Below are 18,259 nucleotides of genomic sequence, written 5' to 3' on the forward strand. Positions count from 1 at the left end.
GGGAAGACACAAATTGTGAGTCCTAAACTCGACCCAGCACCTGTCCCTGCCTACTTGCCTGAACTGCTCAGATGGCAACTTGGCGACAGTCCCTTCTCTGAATAAGTGTAACACAGAACAAGACAACAACACAGAAGCAGAGTCAGCAAAGGCCAAAGCAAGATGCTGAAAAATTAATCCTCATTCTCGATCTTACCACCATATGAATTACTGCATGGACTCCCATTGAAAACAAGGGGATGCAAAATATCCAATTTTTACACATGAATTTTTTTGAGAAATCAGACACGTGAGCGTCCTGTAAATGTTCCTTCACCTCTTGCATCCTTCCATATCACTGTAGCTTAGGCTCTTGTAGGGAAGATTCTCATCCTCAGCGCTTTTTTGATGGCATCAGAATCTTGGCGCCATTTATAGCTGCAATTATTCTTTCAATGGAGAATGGAAACTGCAATGACAATGCCTGTCAATGGCTGGTGACAGCTCCTCTCCTCTCTCCATTCACAGAATACAGTGGTTATATACAGATAAGGGCGCAAGGACGGCGGCGGCTGCTCTTCTGCCATACAGGAATCCCTCTGGTTCGCATAGGGAGTGATATGGGTAATTGCTATAGATTATAAAATTGCTCATAATACAGATTCTCTAATATAAGATTGTATTGAATCTGGAGGTTGATTATAACCATCATATTAATGGTGATAATAATCTCAATAATAATGAGGCCAATAGTCTGCTACCTTTTCCCATATTCTGTATTGCTCATATAAAGCAATACAGTCAGTGTGAGAAGATGTTGGGGGATGGGTGTCACGAGAGGCCCGGACACATTGATACAGCAGACTATTAATTAAACTGAGCCTTTTGGAAATACAAAGTCAGATGAAATATGAACACAATTTGATGTGATAAAAATCAAACAGGTTTTTCTATATTCATTTAGAAAGTAAAGCGATTGCCGTAAAATGTATCTAATTGGCGCGCACTTTTCACATCAATTATATATGAAGGTTCCTCCGGCCCAACGAATTTGTTGATTTCTATCTCTTTCCTTCCTCACCGTATTCTCCTCTGTGGTATCTACACTTTGCTAAGGCGCACAAAATAATGAACTGGAGCCGAATGTTCCCTGATAATAGTGAATATCTCCCGAGCACCTTTTATCTACTACACGGAAGATATACATGGCCAGATTTGCACTGTCAAAAATGAAGATGCTGCAAATCCTTTATAAGATTTGATGAGTTACTGCGTGTTCTTTGTATGTAACAAAATGAAACATAAGCTTTCTTAATAAAGACAAGTGTACTCCTTGAAACATGTCCGGAATTTGGTGGTGGTCACTTATACTGTGGTTACTTACAATGCAATGCATCAGCAATCCGTCACGGCATCCCTCTAGTGATTAGGCCCCGATGTTTGGGCCTAATCAGGAGGGAGTCTTGAGCCGCAGAATCCATGGCAAGATCGTGTAGGACGCTTCTTTTTTTCCGTGTTCTGCTGCGACTTCTGCCTCCCATTGAAAAAATTGGGAGGCGAATTCGGGAGGAATTTGCTCTGGATTTAGGGGCAAAAGCTGCCCCCAAATCCGTAGCAAATTCCTCTGTGTGAACTGACTCTTATTGTGTCCTAACCTTGGGTCACGTTAATTTATATTATTGTTTCGATGTGAAGTCACATTATGTTTTTATTTTACATCTTGTTTTTTGTATAATATTATCCCTTTGTCTGTTCTTAGATTGTCATGTTGTATGAATGAGATGCTTATATGTAATGAATTAAAGAGGTTTTTCAGGCTAAAAATACTGGTGACCTAACTTAGGTATAGGTTATCAATATAAAATCAGTGGGGGTGGGGCACCAATGCACAGAGAATGGAACAGGAAACAGATAGATAGCAGCAATCTCTGTGCAATGGTCAGAATGGGTTACTGCAGACCAGCTCCCTTTCAACTGAATGAGAGCTAAACCAAGTTCAAATTAATAGCAAATGGTCATAAAATTTTACCCACATTAATAGTGGCAACAATTGCTTCTCTAAAATCATTGCTGATCTCTTTCCTCCTTAGTACATGCCTGAATGCTACAGACCAGCAAAACCTGCTGATGATGAGTCAGTTGAGGACATTTAATTAGCAATACCTTGCTGCCATGGCTGCAAACTGACATTTTTAATGTGTTGTTGTTTGTCTAAGGCCTGGTTTACATCCGCATTCGGGTTTCTGATCAGGGAGTCCAAAAGGAAACCTATACACATTAAAAAGCGGTTACCTAAAGGAAACCAGTGAACTGCATGTTTTATGCGGAAACTGAGTGGAAACCTCACGGACCCCATCATAGTCTATGCGGTCCACGGGTTTCCCAGGTAACTGTTTTTCTAATACGTATAGGTCTCCTTTTAGGGGGTCTCCAAGCGGACTCCCCGAACGAAAACCCGAACGCAGATGTGAACCGGCCTTAGGTTGTATTTATCTCATTTTATTACTTCCTATGGGTCAGATGCTTTTTTTAGTGTCTGGATATATAAAACCATACATTTCTCATAGCTGTATATACATTTATCATTTAAACTCCATTTCTTCTAACTTGCAATACCACTTTCTACCACTGTCAATTGCAAATACTCTGCATAGAAATCAAGGAAACAGCGCCCCTGTCTATGCAGTAATTTAAGAATAAAATACTCTTATTTCATGGTCAGAGTATCAGCCAGGTACATGCATAATGCTGTATAGAAGACAAACAAATATTCAGCAACAATTTAAGCAAAAAAGAAAAAAAAAAATGATATATATATAAAACTACAGTATATTGTATGGTAATAATTTCACTTGTAATATTATAAGTTATTCTAATACTCTGTGAACATATAGGGAGAACTCTATAAGCAGATTTGTTGTTTAATGCAGTTTCATGTATTTTGCGGTGAGTCTCGCAGGCTTATCCTTTCCCATATATTAACTCCGATTAGAACTCCTTAAAATTCACTTAATATGTAACTTGTTCTTAAGGTCATGGACAGCTATGGCAGTTTTCTACCTGCGTATGGAAATAAAATGCATCTAAAATGCTGTTCGCAACACTTATTTTGTGTTAAATATGCTGCACATTTATCTATGCACTTGGCAAGCAGTTACCATAGTGATCCAAAGCTCTCCAGATACCCGTACATGATGGATCTGACAGCCAATCTGATAGGCAAAATGGAAATAAACCTATTTAATTCTTATTTATATAGTGCAATACAGAGACTGTTCTCACTTATATTAGTCCAAGGCCAGGGATACTTGCCTTATGCACTAAATCTGGAAGTAACTGCTGGACATGTCAATGTGCTCAATAAACTATATGTAATTGGAGGTCAGGACTAAACTGGGGCAACTCATAAAAATTCCCCGATTCTAAACATAGAGCTGCACCTTAGGTCTACATATAGGCATGGTTTTACTGTTTAGACATAGAATTAAAGGGGTGTTCAGATTTGTGGACAAAATTTGATACACATGATCTATCCCAATATCAGATCAGTGGACGTCTAACTTCCAGACCAATAAGCTTGTTCCAGGCATCCTTCGGTGCCGCAACCTATACAGGGGATGGATCTGGAAGCAAAGGCTCCATCCACCTTACAGTGGCGATACCGGAGCGCTCCATCCACCTTACAGTGGCGATACCGGAGCGCTCCATCCACCTTACAGTGGCGATACCGGAGCGCTCCATCCACCTTACAGTGGCTATACCGGAGCGCTCCATCCACCTGACAGTGGCGATACCGGAGCGCTCCATCCACCTTACAGTGGCGATACCGGAGCGCTCCATCCACCTTACAGTGGCTAAACCGGAGCGCTCCATCCACTTTACAGTGGCTATACCGGAGCGCTCCATCCACCTTACAGTGGCTATACCGGAGCGCTCCATCCACCTTACAGTGGCTATACCGGAGCGTTCCATCCACCTTACAGTGGCTATACCGGAGCGCTCCATCCACCTTACAGTGGCGATACCGGAGCGCTCCATCCACCTTACAGTGGCGATACCGGAGCGCTCCATCCACCTTACAGTGTCTATACCGGAGCGTTCCATCCACCTTACAGTGGCTATACTGGAGTGTTCCATCCACCTTACAGTGGCTATACTGGAGTGCCACTTCTCTTCTCCTACCAACTTGAATGGGAGCAGAGCTACTGTACTCTGGTACCACCACTATACGTCGGCTTCCGGCAACGCATCGCGGTTCTTTCCTCTGTACACTTTGTTTCATTATACGTAGAGGGAAATTGCCAATATTTCTGTAGGTATAATTGCTGCGATTTCCAAAATCATGACGGATTCAGAAATTGGAGCATGCCTGCTGCGCGTATTTTACAGGATTCGCTAGAATCCCATCCACTTTGCTGTGACTGTAAAATGCCACGTGGGACCCTGGCCTTAATGTTTGCCCAACGTTTGCTCTGGAGATATTTCTTCTAAGAAGAGTCCTCCTTAGGTTACATCTATAAGTAATGGATTTGCTGTGAAAAGCTGCAGAGAAATCTGCAGCAACAATCCACATCAAATCAAGTAGATTTTGTTTCTGATTAAGTATAAACAAAAAAAAAAAAAACATTTTGGACACAAAATCTGCAGCATTTCTGTCCCATGTGAATGTACCCTTACGCCAAACATTGCACAGTACAATCATCTGATTGAGTCCATGCATATGGGTGTATTAGAAGTGTGTGCGTGGGGCCTCTATTGTATGTAAGACTCTATGAGAATGATTTGAAAGAGTTTTTCACTGTCATATTCTTGAAGAGAGCGGCTTTGAAGATGACACATGGCAGATCACTGTGTGGGAATAGGGGAGGTATATATCACAGTACTGTGTAGGAATAAGGGAGGTATATATGATAGTCCTATTCTTTGGCAGATAGCGACTACGCCACTTGTAGTTAAACAATGATTTAATCCTCTTGCAGGGTTCAGGGTAGTCACTTGGATACAAGCAGTTAAAAACTGGAATGTTACATTTACTCGCAAAAAAATCAACAGTTCTTTATACACAAATTCAATAGTATTTCATTGAGTCTTTGTCACCTCTATTGCATTGATATTCTATCTTGCAAAGAATTACAGTCAGTAAATTAACCCTTAACGCACAGGCTTCGGCTGCAGGTACCTGGCTGTGCACTCTAGTCTGACTCTGTACATTTCTATAACTCAAGGTCCTGGACTTTAATAGCAGTTCCTGTTTATAGCTAAGGCCTAGTTCACATCTGCGTTCAGTATTCCGTTTGGGGAGTCTGCTTAAGGACCCTCTGAAGGGAATAGCAAGAGCACTGACAAGCTCTGAGCTTATGAAAGCACATGGAGCCCTTAGACTTACATGGGGTCCGTGTGTTTTCCATGTGGTGTCCGCGCAAGTCATGTGGAGAGAAAAGTACTTCGTGAACTAATTTCCTCTCCACATGACTCGTGCAGAGACCACGCGGAAAACACACGGACCCCATTAAAGTCTATGGGGTCTGTGTGCTTTCATTGCTCACACTTGTCAATGCGTTCGGTATTCCCCAAAGCAGACTCCCCAAACTGAATACCGAACGCAGATGTGAACCAGGCCTAAGGTTGATATCTAGGGCTGATCTCCAGCCTGGCATTCTACCTCAGATTTACCCCATCAGGCAGTCTCATGGGCCTCTGCTGGTAAGTCCAGTACTATACAGTCACCTCCAACCTGCTGTGCTCCTATTGTGTTGGTTCTCACTGGTATTGATTTAAGCTCGGTTCACATCTGCATTTGGACCATGCCGTTCCCCTATCCATATGAAATATGTGGACAGAAAAGTCCTGCAAGCAGCACTTTTCTCTCTGCATTTTTCGCACGGAAACCACACGGACCCCATTATAGTCTATGGGGTCCGTGGGTTTCCTTAGGTAACCACTTTTTTATGCAGACAGGTTTCCATTGGGGGGGTCCCCAAATGGACATCCCAAAAGGAAACCCAAACACAGATGTGAATCGGGCCTTAGGACTGTCACACTTTGTCCCCACTTTTGAACAGTACCTAATTTTTCAGTAATTCTCCACTGCTCAGCAGCTCCGGTTAGTCTGCTACTCTCCTCTGCAAATGTTATAGGTCTCCTGACTCACAGACCTTCCCCAGAGGACTCAAATGACTTTTTCTGTCCAGTACACTATACTATAACATATATAATACGGTGTGACACTAGATGGCAGAATAACAATAGACAAAACAATATACAAGGTATTTTTACATTACAGCAAAAGAAGGGTTAATCAACCATCTCAGGCTCTCAAAGGGAAGATTCAGCACTCAGCTTTCATATACATCCACAGAGTATGCCAAATTCTGACTTAGTCTTCATCTGAGTCTATCGTTCAGGTATATGTCCAATGGCCAAAAAAAATATATATCGCAATATAGATTTTTGTGGTGACCGTCTATTTCGGAAAACTCAGTCTGCCTTATCTATACAATGAAATATCTATATCTGACCTGGCTTTATCCCACTTTTATACAGAATCTGCTGCACCTCTAGAACGGCGTAGATCTGCAAATCGATAAAATGGCACTTAAAATGAACATGGCTATAAAGTGTAAGGTGCTGGACTACCTGCGCTATGGTGGCATGCTTTCCTGTCACCCTGGGGTGAGAAAGTCTCCCTTTAAAAGTCTCCCTTTTCCTGCACCCTTTGAAGGAGTTCTATCAGTCCTGTCCAGGAATTTGGCGAGTCTATCTCTTTGGTATTTTACATGTTATTCTGGGAGTGATCCTTGACTTTACCCAAAAGTCAGCTACCCTGTTAAGCCCTGCAGTGACGGTGCCCATGGCCTGATATCTATCATGGAAATATAGAAAAGATTCAAAGTCATTTGTCACTAAGCGACGGGGGAGGATTTTGTAAAGATTGTCTTCTGGGCCAAATCCAAACCCATTAGGTTCAGTCACGTAAAACTCTACATTTGGGTGCCAGCTTTTTACTATGCTAATATAGTCAATGGGCAATAAAGTCAATGTACAGTAATCCAGTCATACAATAACAATACATAATGCTTCTAATCAAAGTCAGGTAATACAATACCAAAAAAAACAACTAAAACGGAATTCCGATCCCGATCTTTTCTGGCGAGATGGAGGTCGAAGGTTATTTCCCACAATGCTTGGCTACTGGCCAATCATTGTGGGAAAAGCTATAGTATCATATGAGCGAGTTTTTCTACTAGCTACTAGCTAGCGGAAAAAAAGAAGCGAGCAACTCCAATTGAAGTCAATGGGAGACGTTTTTGGAGCCAGATTTTGAGGCGGATTCCACGTCAAAATAAGCTCCAAAAAACTGTGTGCGAACATACTCTAAAAGGTCTTATATAAAAGTCCTGACAGCTGAAATCCCAGCAACCATTGTGTTAGGAGAAATCCTTTAATTTATCTGTTCTAGGTCTACAACACATGTATACAAAAGTTTTATACACTTCTATGGTATGCAAGTTGTAAAATACTGCTAAAATAGGTTCACACTACTGTTATTAATGTTCCCATGAAGGATGAGAGCAACAGACAGTAAGTGACTGATATAGATGTAGTCCCCTCTGCCTTCATGTAAAAAACAAACAAAAAATCTGAAAAAAATAAAAAAGTTGTGAATACAGGACCTTTTCTTCCATTACAGAATAAACCTAAGGCTAAAACCCCACATTGCGGAAACACAGTATTTTTTGTTGCAGATTTTGTTGAGGTTTTTTGAGCCAAAGCCAAGAATGTCTACAAAAGGAATGGGAAATATATAGGAAGCTCTTATTCTTCTGCCCTCTGCTTAGTCCACACAATAAAATCTGCAACAAAAAAAAGCTGCGTTTCAGCAATATGGGGCTTTAGGCCGGGGCCGGAAACGCCGCGATTTACAGTACTTGCAATGTGGATGGGATTCTTGCAAATCCCATGCCCACTTTGTGGAAAAAAATCGCAGCGCGGACACGGTGCGATTTCCAAAAACGTTGCAGTTTTGAAAATCGCAGTATGTCAATTATATCTACGGAAATGCCGGGGGCATTCCAGTAGATATAATGAGAATAGAAAGTCCACGGAGGAAAACTCTGTGAACTTTCTATTCAAAGCGCTGTGGGAAGAACCGTAATGTGTTCACGCTGCGGTTGTTCAGCGCTTTAGAGCGGCGGTTCTGGCCCGTGGGGCCCCAGCCTTAGCCTAACAGAAGAAAGCTTCCTTCATGTGTTTTTTTTTACATTAGAGTCAATGAGAATGGGGAGAGAACAGCGTCTATTTCCATCACTCTATTGCTGTTCTGTGATGGATGAGACCAATGGACATTCACATCCCCTCACAGGTATACCTCCATCACCCAAAAAGTGTCAGGTGTCCACGACAGATAGTAGAGAGGATGTAATATTCTGGATTTTTATTAGACTCCCTTCAATTTATCGGAACACATTGGGGCAGATGGGCTACTGAAAGTATGATAGAATTCTGCACCAAAAAACTGGTGTCCCCATGCTTTACACCACATTCACTGTTTGGACACTTTCTGTGCTTTGTCCGACAAGGGACAGTGCTTAATATTCAACACTGCGCACCAAAAGCGCCAATATTTCAGCACGTTTTTTTGTCAGAAGCTTAGCATTTTTTATAGGTGATGTAAATGCAGATTAGACAGTCTGAAGATGCAGCAGATTTATCGTCCAGCATCAGTCACTGTGATAAATCTGGTGCATTTTAAAACAATCGAGTCTAAATCTGCACTAACTCTTAGCAGGATTAGCAAATCTGACCCTATATATATTTTATATACTATGGATGGAGACAGAGCTTTAGACTGTGCTATAGAGAATAGATCACATGCTGGGTTATTTTTCAGAGCTAAAGTCTTGGAGTGCTGGGCAAATGTATGAAATCGCATTATCTGCAGGGAATACACCTACTACCTCATACAATGTGTGAAATGTGAATTCTATGTATCATTATATCTAAGTCATTACAGAGTGCTATGGAAGGCTGGAGCAGAAGGTGAAAAGGACAAAAGTAAGTGGCCTTGGTATCACAGTGTTACAGCTACATAATTCCAATAAGTGCCCCTCGGAAGGAGGAATGTAGGCGCAGATACATGGAAAGAATTGCTGCTCATATCCTCCGGCTGAATCATGTTACTGTGACCTGTACTTGGTGTTACATTTGCATTGGTTACCTCGGTAGAAATATGTGCAGATAACTTCAGTGGAATGTTCAAGGTGAATGGTTTTGCTCTGAATGTGTGTGTTACAGGGAGGTACGTTATACAGAATCCACGATCTTTGGGCAGCACAGGCTAAAGGGAGAGATGCTGAACTTATGATGCATGGTTTTACTGTCATTGAGATGTTTTCACTGTGGCAGAATTTAGACAAATCTGCCTCTATTAGATTTCCCATTCCATTTGCAACCACTCTTGGCTTTGGCTAAAAATTATTCAGCAAAAGCTGCAACAAAAGCCTATACCATAGCCTATGTGGTGTCCCGCAGCAAAAAAGCGCTGCGGGAAAAACCACAGTACCATCACATCGCAGTTCTCCCCACAGTGCTTTAGACAGAAAATTTTCTGAGTTTTCCTCTGCAGACTTTCTGTTTCAATTATACCTATGGGGAAACTGCCGGTGTTTCCGTAGGTATAATTGGCATGCTGCAATTTCCAAAACCGTGCTGGTTTTGGAAATTGCGGGGTGTCTGCACCGCAGTTTTTACCACTAAGTGGGCATGGGATTTGCTAGAAATAGAGATGAGCGAACGCCCGAGCAGAGCCGACTGCGCATGCGAGGGCATGCCCGCGCATGCGCAGTCGGCTCTGCCTAGGCTGGATGCCTAGGCAGAGTGAATTCCACCTGGAAGAAGACGCGGGGATGCAGCGCGGAGAAGACTTCGGAAAGGTAAGAGAAGAACCAGCGTTGATTGACAGAAATATAGCATTCTGCCAATCAACGCTGGTTCTGCATCGAAGCTTAAACTTCGAACAGCTAGTAGTGTTCGATCGAGTACAAGTATTTCGAATACCGTAGTATTCGATCGAACACCTACTCAATCGAACACTACTCGCTCATCTCTAGCTAGAATCCCATCCACTTTGCTCTGAGTGTAAAATGCGGACAAATCTTAGCGTTTCCACGTGGGGCCTTTAACTAAAGAGATTATCCTGTCCTAAATCGAACTTTTACACTGATGACCTATTGGACGGCTGGTACATGCTGACCCAGTCACTGCACTGCGGTGGTTCCAGTGAACAGATGATCTGTGCAGGGTCCCAGTGTCAAACCCTGATAGATCACATACTGATATGTGGTTAGGACATCACTATGAAAATTAAATTTGAGGCCGGAAAACCCCTTCAAGCTAAGTCCACATACTGTGGAAACGCAGCTAAAAAAACATTTGCATTTTTCATTTTTAACTTTCCCAACTCATATAAGTCTATGTGAAAAAGCAGAATTTCCGCAGGTAAAATTATCATACTGTGTTTTTAAGGGAGCCTTCACACAATGTAACGCTGCGCTCATTCTGATTGTAAAAAGACGTTCAGAATGAGCGCGTAAAAAGCAGCTCCCATTGACTTGAATGAGAGCCAGCATACGTGCGCTCCCCATTGAAATCAATTGCAGGCTTTTTCCCCTATGCGTTCAATGTATTATGCGCGTAATACATTGAAAGTATAGGGAAAAAAGCCTCCCATTGATTTCAACACATTAAAAAGCAATGAGCAATGAAAACACACGGACCCCTTAGAGTATAATGAGGTCCGTGTGTTTTCCACGCAGTGTCCGCATGAATCATGCGGAGAGAAAAGTGCTGCTTCAAGTATTTTTGTCTCCATATGATTCGTGCAGACACTGCGCGGAAAACACACAGACCCCATTACACTCTATGCTGGGGTTCATGTGTTTTCATTGCTCCACTTGCACCACCTTTTTAATGCGTTCAGTATTCCTTTCAGGGGTCCCCTAGAGGACTCCCCAAATGTAATACCGAACGCAGATGTGACCCAGGCGTAATAGTCTGCCACATGGGGTAATATGAGCTGATAATTTATGGATAAAATCATACCTGCACCTGTTTCATTAGCCAGAATCCTCAAAGATCTATAAATCATTTTTTTCTTCAATTCTCTCAATTCTGAGATGTTATAATGGACTGGGAAATTCACCCAAATGTCCCAATTGTTTGCTCCAAAAAATAGAAGACCTTTGTTTATACTGAGTATTTATCCCAGCTATGTAAGGCCATGGTCATACGGATGTGTTTGGGTCAGTATTTTTGCATTAACATTTGTAAGCCAAAACCAAAAGTAGTCTAATGGAAAGATTTGTATACGGTAGGTCTCTGAATGTTCCGCTCCAGAATGTGGCTTACAAATACTGATGCAAAGTGTGAATGAGGCCTAAGTCTGGGTTCAAACCACATTTGTGGCTTTTCAGCAGATGCATATTTTTAAAAAGAAAGTATACTGCCAAAAAGGATGCAAATGGATGCCAACTGTTTGTATTTGGCATACAGCTGGCATCTGTTCTATGAATCAGTTTCCTTTTTTTAAGGAGAAGCAAACATTTTCTGACTTTTTGTGACATTAATTGTACATTTGGATATATTTGCCATAGACATGTATATTTTTGTGAAGTCTTTTTAAAAAGACTTATTAACATAGGCCATCAATTTTACATTGGTGGGGGTCCCCAATGTCAGTACCCTTGCAGAGCAGCTGTTTCGCCAGACAGCACCTAACAGCACTGTTTACATGCCAGGCACTACACTGCTCACTTTCCATATTCTTGATAACTTGCCATATTCTTTATATGCTCATTGAAGTTTATGGACACCGCTGCTGTACCCAGGTCCAACAAGAATATGGGGAGTAGTGCAGTTGTTCCCTACTGATCTACAACTGCTGGCCTATCTTAAAGTCTAAATCCAGTAATAAAACATAATTTCAATATATAAAGAAATGTATTTCATTCTCCCTTTATTAAATTGAGTTATATTTTTACATATTAGTCTATGGAGAGGGGAGGGGAAGGAGGAGGCTGCTGGAAAACACATAAATTACTGTTGCTGTTATTCTCTGTTATACTATGAATCCGGGAACTTTTCTAACTGTTGAATCTTCAAGATAAGACCTTATGACAGCACAGAATGAGACAATAAATCAATTAGTTAGTGTCAGCAGCCGCCTCCTCCCCTTCCCCTCTCCATAGAGTTCTGTGTGTCTCTGCTATACTGTGAATCAGGGAACTTTTCTAACTGTTTACTCTTCAAGATAAGACCTTATGATAGAACAGAATGTGGCAATACATCAATTAGTTAGTGTCAGCATTCTCCTCCTCCCCTACCCCTCTCCATAGCGTTCTGTATGTGAATTGAATTTAAAAAAATCTCTATGTAGATAAACTGTTTGAACATAAGGAGGAGGTCAGTCTAATAAGAGGAGAGATAAACAGATTATTTAGAATAAGATATATTACTACATTTCTTATATTCAGATTTAATATTCAGTTACTAAAGTTGCTTTTTACCTGGAGGTAAACCTTAAGGATAGGCCACTAATTTTAATACAGTGGAAACCCCTTTAAGTTCTGCAGCCTGCGTTTTTCAGTACCTTGTTTCCGGTTCCAGATGCATATTGCTGTTTGTAAAAGTGCGCTGTGAATTGATCCTTACCCTGTCACTATGATTTTAATGCAAATGAGAGACACATTGAATCTGCTTTCTTGTGACATAAAAAGAGCAATATTGTCATTGACCTTTCCGTCACTAGAATAGCGCGATAATTGGAAAGCCCATTTCTACCACACAGTTAGTTTAATGGCTTAATGTATTCAAGACTCAGCTGCTGTTTTATGTAAGAATTGGCGGTTCCACTTTAATTGCTTGTTAGTAAATATTTTTACTCATGAAGGAAGTGTAAGATCTTCCAAGAAGATGTTTTTGCATATTTTTTATTTATAATTTTATTTCCCATGGGGTAGGCTTAAGCTGTTTTCATTTCTGCTCGCTGCATGCTGTAATAGTGGGGAAAAGTTTGCCTATCGCAATCCGAATACATGAGGGGATATCACAGAGCTAGCGAGGAGAAAACTGTAAGACATCATAGGATTGTAGACAACACGTTAAAAATAAGATGGATGGAGAAGTGTATCACATAAAGATTTGCCTTTCTTCTATTCCTTAAATGATATGTTATAGTACAACATGTCAGAAGATGTTACTATTGCCATACGAGCCCCCCACTGATCACTAGGGCAAAGTAAGATTAGGAATTCGAGCTGTTCTCATTCTTCGGCTCCATTCACATCAAGTTTATTTGCATCCATTTAGTGGATATGACAAACCCAAATGTATGGTATACTTTGTTTTTGTGTCCTTAAAATAATGGAACCATTTTTTGTAGATTGAGCTCTATTAGAGATGAATGAACATACCAAGATTTGTTTGGGTTCCGTTGGCTTTGGGGTGAGCAAGTTCAGATAGAACTGGAAGGGAAATTATTATACTTAGGGTTCTCTTCAGACCCCAGAAAATAATAGATAGAGGCCCAGGGGAGGTGTAAAAAAAAAAAAAAAAATTAAAGTCACCTTCCCACATGATGTCATGACAACTGTCATGCGCCTTGGGCGCATGATGTCACCAAGAAGACCAAGAGAAAGGGCTGGACGCCGCGAGGAGGCCCAAAAGAGATGAGGGAAGGGGAGTATAGATGTTTTTTTTATTTTTATCACCCCTACTTGCCACAGAGACCCCATAGTATAATAATTTAATGTCACAGTGGCCATTTCAATTTGTCTAAGATAAATCCTCAATTGATCAATTTCATTGATAACTGAACAATTTGGGATATTCAGGATGAACTCGGCCCATGACGAAGTGGTTCACCCATCTCTAATCTCTATATAAATGGATGGTGTACATCCATTTGCCCCTGTTATTTAATTCCTTTTTTGAATCTGTTAAACAGATCTGGTAAGCAAATGTGAAAAACATAATGTGAATGGAGCCTTACTGGCTTGTCAAGATGTCACCTTGTCACCTTCCTGAACTACCAGATACATGAAACCTCTTATGGCATAGAGCTATGTTTTACTTGGAATCATTGCAGTATTTAAAGCTGTATTCTAGTAACAACAAGTTACCCCCCTAGCCAAAGGACAGAGGTAACTTGCAGATCAATGTGGGTCCAATTGTTGGGTATTTCATTGATGCAGAGCAATGAAGTGTTTTGTACAATAGACAGTTCCTGCATTCATGGTTGTATACATGGGCAACTGGTCAAGGCAAGACCACCACTAAGTTACCGAAAATTTCTAAAAGTCTGCAAAATTTTAATATGTATATTTGCAAAAATGTTTAAATTGTCTACACATATAAATAGTTAATAGAGTTATATTCATGGGTAGACCCCTTTAAGGACCAGGTGACGTTTGGGTTTGCTCAAGGACTAGATACAGTTTTTGGTTTTTCATCCTAGTATTCTGGATTATACAACTTTTTAGTTTTGCATAAAAATACTATGTCTATTTTTATTTTTTTTTATCATTATGCGGTATGTATATATTAGGACTGTGGCAATTCATTGAAAAATAACCAAAACCCGAAAATCTGCTAAATGAATCCTTATGAACTTGCTCAGGTCAATTATTTCAATTATTGTACATCCAGGCCATCCTGTCTCACACTGCCATTGGCTAAAGGATATGTCACTAACTGTATGTTATCCAATCAGGATCACCGATTTGTGAATAACCAAAACCAAAGTTCAGTGGCATATAAATAGGGGGCGTGGTATTCAACTAGGGGTGTGGTATATACATGGGAGGGTGTCCTAAAGTAATCGCTCATTAATTGTAATCGAAGTAAATGATTCAATTGTTCAATTAATTCTTATTATTTTTGGGGGGTGGGTACAAACAAAAGAAAAAAATACTAGTGATACATGCACATGGGAATACCATTTTTTTTCAGGAATTTATGTTGTATAATTTTGCGCTGTATAAAACTTTCCTTTTTCTAATAATATGCCAACATACGTCTACGTGCCCTCATATTGTGGCACATGCCTATGTGGACATGCTGCACATATAACCCTAATAGTCATATACTAGTGCTGTCTGAGGTGATGCTAGCCCGAGCCATTATGCTGCCAAGTCACCTGCAGTTTTGATAAGTCTCCCCATTGTACATTAATAAGCTGTTCACCATGTTGATTGTTGCCGTCCTACTAGGTTAAATGGGTTGTCCACGACTTGATATTGATGGCATATCCTTAGGACAGATCATCAATATCAGATTGGTGCCGGGTCAATACCAGAACCCACTTGATCGGCTGCTGTGGCCATCAGATCTGCACGGTATACAGAGGAGAAAACAGGGCGCTCGGCACACTTTGTAGTCACTGCAGACACCAACCTAAAATCTGAACTATACGTCATGAAAACAACATCACAAGTGCTTACTAGAGAACCTGTGATATGGAGAATGCAACCTGTCCGCAATATACTGCATACAATATACACTACATATAATCTATCTTTAGGACTTCCTTGAAGTATTAGCACATAATTATGTATCACATTCTTGCATTTTTGCTCACCGGGGGGCATTTGTCCTTCTCCCTTAGACCAAATTTCTCCCTTTATCTCAAGGTGTTTTTCTTTGTGCTATAATACGCTCCCGCAGGATATATATTGATTTTGTGCCTTGACTTCACTGAGCACATTAAAACCTTTATTATTATGAGCCGGTTATTGGTTACAATGCAGCTTGTTGGTTTTTCTGCCCATTTAATTACATTCCTTGCAATTAATTTCTTATTGCAGATATTCATACAGCTCGGTTTTCAGCCATATAATATAAGGTATTGTCTAGTATTTCCCACCTAGTATTAAGGGAAATTCTGCTGTCAATATGGTGGGAAATGGGGCCTGAAATAGCAGTGATCTTCATAATGTGCGACAACATGTGTCCATAAAAGAAAAAGATCTAAGAACGTAGAAAAATGTGTCATTTTCTATCACATACAGAGCCTCAGTATTTAAGAAGGGGGGGGGGTCTACTTAAAGAGTTATGCATGGAGAAATAAAACTTAACAATGAACTCTCTGCATCAGATAGGCTTTATTTCTTATATATAGGCGAGTCCCATGGACCCCCCACTTGTTACCATTGCAGAGCACAGTTGGTTGCCAGAAATCTATATCCATATACTCTGCTGCCACACCAACTGTATGTAACATAACCAACTCTACTGTACTCCGGCGGCAGGATCGTGGTGTAGAGTGGAGTCAGTCATGTGACTTAAAGGGGTTTTCCCATTTCCTTATTTCAACAGTTTGCCTGCTGTCTCTTTTTCTCACTTCCTGTATTCTCCCCCCCTCAACTTGCTCAAGCAGATGCTTGTACAGAATGGGCTCAGTGTTATCGGTGTATTTACATAGAGAGATAACAGACTCGACTTTATCAGCAAACTGCAATTAGCTGAACGGATTGTCCTGCCGGCAGAGCAGTGAGTGACATCACTTGTCCTATCTCACAGGTCAGGGGTTATGGTAATGCTGTGTAAACAATGGGAGGAATAAGTTCACATAGCAGGCAAACAAAGCAGCATATCTAAAGCAATATCTTTAGGAAAAGTCTTCAATTTACATAAGCTACCAGTATAGATAGGATCCCTGAGATGGGACAACCCCTTTAAAGTTGAAGGGTCTGCACTTAGTAAATGCAAAGAAATCCTTCTCTGCTGAACTCTGCAAAGGTAATAAACAGGCAATGGAAGATGGGGGGGTGGCTTTTATATTAGAAATTAAGCTTATTCAGTGCAGGAAATGCACTGCACAGGAAAACCCCCTTTAAAAGTAAAAAATAAATAAAAATATAGAGGTATTCTGAGAGTTTCCCTTTTAATGATCCTCATCTCTTAGCCAATGTACAGAGTGGCTATAAAGAGAGTCTCTCATTCTGGAGGACCTCTCCAGTCCTGTATTACACAGACAGCCCATTAATTTGAAGCGGAAATGTGCAATGCTTACGTTTCTTTATGGTGGCGCTGTAAGGAATCTGAACACTTACTTCTACAAAGAACACGGTGTCATGCGTTTACTGTCAAAGAACCTTCTGTCAAGGGGACTGTCTTAAGAAGAAGAGCCCTATATGCCAACCACATTTGACATTTGCAGTTTAAAGGGAATAACATACATGCCCCATGAAAAAATGGTGACAAATAGTTTTAGTTAACTTAAAATACAAATAAAGGATGGCAAAAATCTTTAGGCTTCTAATGGAAGTTAAGAGCTGAATGCTTCTAAAACCTGTGATTTTTATTAAACCTCATGCACAGCAATATGTTTGTGTATCTATTTATTATCTCAGCATGAAAATAAAAAAAATAGATTAAAAAATATTTTTATATTGTATTAGTTATATTATCACTCCTCAATACAACAGCGCCTCTAGTGGCCATATTGTAATGGAAAATATTTGGTTAAAAAACCTAAACAGGGGAGCTGAGATATCAATTATCTACACTACACAGTATCTAAATTGGGACTGTGGTTTCTTGGTTACACGTGGGAAGTTATTGTGAGGCCTGCCCTCTATCTATATAAATACGAGCACTGCCATTTCTTACTTTATTCTCTTTGCTGTTACAGTTTCATTGTGAGGACAAGACACATCATCAATAAGGTAGAATTGGTTATTTGTGATTTATCCCAAAAGAAGTAAGTGCTAGTTAATGTGATTGGATCCATAGTCTGCTTTAGATGGAGGTGTGTTATACTGGGCCAAATATCGTGTTAGGAACTGGGCCCGCTGAAGGGTCCTCTGGCCCGCTCTGTCAGTCCAATCCTGTCTACAGTTTATGCAGCTGAATGCAATGTAGTGAATGCAGTTATTACTGGCACAGAACAGGCCATCTGTAGTGTTCTTCAATGGGATTATGGACAGGATGTGCTCCCAGGATCACTACTTCTCCCACCCTGAGATGTTCTATGAATTGTAGTAGCAAAGGAGCTTGGTTTTTGTGTCCCTTCAAAAATTAACCCTGACACAGATGATGGGATAGATTCGCTACTATTCAGTGCTACACAGTATTTTGGCAGGTGGAAAAAATACGGCAAAGAAAGAATGCTTTCAGAAATCGAAATCTTAATGGTTTACTTTATTGAGTAAAGAAAAGAGAAATCTAAATCCCATCAGTATGGCGTCCTGGAAGTGATGATATGGTCTCCGCAGAGTCCTGA

General features: G+C 40.6%; 1 protein-coding gene across 3 annotated transcripts in view; it reads right to left on the minus strand.

The window, feature by feature from the left end:
* The window catches only part of ASIC1 (acid sensing ion channel subunit 1), a 209,925-nt gene that overhangs the window by 181,883 nt on the left and 9,783 nt on the right, over positions 1-18,259 (minus strand). The gene's annotated exons all lie outside the window — the stretch shown is intronic.

The sequence above is a fragment of the Leptodactylus fuscus genome, chromosome 2, assembly GCF_031893055.1.
Source record: "Leptodactylus fuscus isolate aLepFus1 chromosome 2, aLepFus1.hap2, whole genome shotgun sequence".
NCBI classification, from domain to species: domain Eukaryota; kingdom Metazoa; phylum Chordata; class Amphibia; order Anura; family Leptodactylidae; genus Leptodactylus; species Leptodactylus fuscus.